Source organism: Vicia villosa, unplaced genomic scaffold (assembly GCF_029867415.1).
Source record: "Vicia villosa cultivar HV-30 ecotype Madison, WI unplaced genomic scaffold, Vvil1.0 ctg.000352F_1_1_1, whole genome shotgun sequence".
Classification (NCBI taxonomy): Eukaryota; Viridiplantae; Streptophyta; class Magnoliopsida; order Fabales; family Fabaceae; genus Vicia; species Vicia villosa.
The window spans coordinates 113,711-117,328 of record NW_026705158.1 but is presented as its reverse complement, the minus strand read 5'-3'; the positions used below and the strand labels follow the sequence as shown (position 1 = coordinate 117,328).

Sequence of the window (3,618 nt, the reverse complement as noted above, 5' to 3'; positions counted from 1 at the left end):
TACTTGTTGCTTGCAATACAAGTTAGAGTGGACTTGAGTTTATTCTTAAAGACTTGAAATGGATTTGCATAAAAAAGGAGAGGAGTAATCGAAAGTGCTTGGTATTCCAGTTACAAGACTAAGACGTGCATGATTATTCATCAAAAAGATTTGTTAGGCATTGGTGCAATTCCATTCAAATTCATTCAACCATTCATTCAAGATCTTTACGTTTATGTTCATTATCATCCAAGTTTCAAGCCCAAGTCATGTGAATACCGATCATCATTCAAGCGTTCGATTCAAACTATCAAATTCCAATTCAAAATAACCACGTCAAATTTCAATACACAAGTTCAATTCATGTTACATAATATTCAAAAAGGTCCACATTCAAATTACAAAAGTCAAATACCCAATACAGAAAAATCATACAAAAAGAATATACCATTCAATGCCCTTTTACAAAGTTCTTTCACATTACACTTTCAATCATATCCAAAAAGTCCTATTCTACTCTATGAGTCAAATGAGCACAAGTCATAAACCGTTACAAAAAAAACTTTCATATTACATCACCAAAAAGATTTTACACAAAAAAAACTACATCCTAGTTTGACTATGGACTTGTTTCTCTGCCCGAACTCCAAGCATCTGAACCAAAGCGTAAAACCAGTGGAATTAACATACAGCTCACACTTTCTTCCACATCAAAGGAAAGCCTTGCATTACTCACACAATTGTCAACCTGCTTGCAGTCATATTTCAATTTACCAAACTTGCAGCATAGCCAAACAATTCACATCTAAACCAAAACGAGCTGCTTCCGCCTGAGCAGCAGCAAGGAGGTTAACCCATGTTCATACCATAAAACTTCTCCACATCCTAGACCTGTACAAGGAATAAACACACATCCATCCATTGGAAAATTCAATAAAAGATTTCTAACAATCATGCAACACAAAAACAGTTCCTAACTAACACATTTCAAACCACAAACTTACCAACAGCCTGTTGCACCATTTAACAAACTAACAGTTCCAGTCATACCATGTCCACATTCATATTCAAATAGCAAACTAAAAGAGGAGTGTAAACTAAGTTATAGCTACCATCACCATCATCCCCACTGAGTTATATTCAGAGATCCTTTAAGCAGTTTGGGTTCAATTCAAGTTCAATGGGTCTGAAGCAACGTTAAGTCTGCCACAAAGCTCAGTCTAAGCATAAATGCCCTAAAGGCTACTTACTTTATGCGTACTGATCATGTTCCAAAAGAAAGCGCAGAGAACCTCTATGTGTTCGACAGTCGCTCGTACACAATCCAATTCGTGTTTATGCTCGAGGTTTGATATCAAAATGAATGCTCCATGCTCACTTGAATCAAAATAACCTGCAGAACATAACCACACCTAATATCAGTGACAGTTTTATAACTAACTATTTCTATCAATCATAGCCACCTACATAGCAGCACTAATTGTTCTAATAATCTATTAACAGCTTTTATATAGCAGTAATAACACCTAACATTTTCTACTAATCAATTGTTGACTGACATTTCCCTCTTACTAGCATCTAATTGGTCAAACCAACTTGTAACTGCCCTAACCAATTTGTAACCAATCCAACTGCCATAACTAACCTTCCCTCTCATTTTCCAATTTCAAAAATGACATCTAACCTAAACTTCATCCCAATCTCTAACCATCACCAACAGAAAAACAGAATTAAAACTATCTAACTGATTCAATCTCAGCCCTCCAATCCATAACAGAAAACTCTCATCCTAGGGCTACTAATCACTCTCCTCTAACCGATTCAACCTCCTCTAACTGAATTCATCTTCAGCTCTCCTTATATAAACTACTCTTCACCATCTCATTCAAAACCTTCCACGCCACTTCCTCCATCATCACATTCCACATACATCTTCCACACGCCATTTCACACTCTCTCCAATCCACTCTTCTTCAACCTCTCACCAATTCTCTCTGCACTTTCATTCATCATCATCACCACTCCAACCTCTCAACAGAAACCTTCACTCATCACCGTCTTCAACCACTCTCTCAATCTTCATCATCTCCACAATCTCCAGAACAGAACACAAAAAACGAATTCAGAAGCTACAGATCATAAGAGAAGGAAACAAAAGAGGCGTAACAGAAATTGGAGAGAGAACTCACCGATAATCAAAGCGTAACAAACTTTGGCTCCAATCTTCATCTTCATCTTCATCTTCATCGATCCAGAGTTCTTCATCCTTCAATCACCACAAGAAAATCACACCTCAAGCTTCAAGTCCTCCATCGTTCATCAGAGAAATCACATAACAGAGACTCAACTCGTGACAAACTTTTCTCGATCTTGAATCTTCTTCATCTTTTTCATCATCCTCAACGAACCTCAACATACGCGCAAACATCAACGAACATCGTCGCGCCACTGCAACGAGTCTTCAACGCACGTCTTTGACACCATGACTGCATCATTCAACATTACGATTCGCAATCCATAGCGCATCAGATCAGGAGTCAGAAGTATGAAGAAGTAGACAGGGTCTTCGTCAGAGGAGGTTGAGTTCTCAGGTAGTTGCGGCAAGTGTTGAGTTGATTGGAGATCGTGAGAACGAGGTGCGAGGCGAGCAAAGATAAGAGAAGTGGAACCGGAGACGGAGGGCTCAAGACGGAGAAGCTCCGATCGGAGAAGGACTCGATTCACTGCGCCGTCGTCTATTTGTTCGTGAAGGAGAGGGTGGATTCGCTTGAGTTCAATGTTCATGTAAGCCTTTACCCTAACCCTTTATACATTTCTTTTTTTAATTTTTACTATTAAGAATACTTGAACAAATCTGCATCACAAGAAAAATATGTTGAATAATTCCTCGGGCCATGTACACGAAATTGCTATTGCTCACCCCACTAAGCCCATGCACCCCCATCTGTTTACACTAAAGCTGAAACAAAAATAACTATTGGGCTGAACTCAGACTGGGCCCTGCGCCCTTGCTACTCACCACTTCCATTCCATTTTCACCCCCTGTGTGCTTGGTTTTAGACCTTAGACTTAGTTAATAACTAGTTTGTTTTCTAACATTTTAGTTAATAAAAGCATGGTAAACAATAAAATCCATTAAAATTTGGTTAGATTTTTAGGTAATAAAATTGTAATAAAAATCATCCTTTTTGTTAGATTTTTTGGGTAATTTTTGGCACAAAAACTTTCATAAAAATCATATAAATAATAGTACTTTTAATTCACTTTTGTGCTATATTTTCTACTTGTTCTTTTTCATGCTTTTATGCTATTTTCAATATTCTACTTAGTGCTTTATTTCTCATGTTTCTTTTATTCCTAACCATAGGTAGAAACCATGATAACATTAGTAGAAATTCCCTTCATACTTAGGCTAGTTTCTTTTCTTTTTACAACATAAAACATCTAATAAATACTTGAATAAAATCCCATAAAAGATACAAAGAAAATACTTAAAAAACATTAATAAAAAAGTGAAAATCTTAAAAAGGGAATGGAAGCTTGAACATCCCTTGCTTTAGGGAATGTTCGAGTGCTTGGACCTCCCTTGCTTTAGGGTTCCGTTCGGGCGTAAGTTCCCAAATTCTAAAAAACACAAAC

General features: G+C 37.2%; 1 long non-coding RNA gene across 1 annotated transcript; it reads right to left on the bottom strand.

The window, feature by feature from the left end:
• On the bottom strand, window positions 1-2,769 carry LOC131627235 (uncharacterized). The gene is made up of 3 exons (XR_009291411.1): window positions 2,169-2,769; window positions 984-1,372; window positions 1-870 (listed from the first exon to the last, which is right to left on the bottom strand). It is a non-coding gene; the product is annotated as an uncharacterized LOC131627235 (long non-coding RNA).
• Window positions 2,770-3,618: the final 849 nt, after the last annotated feature.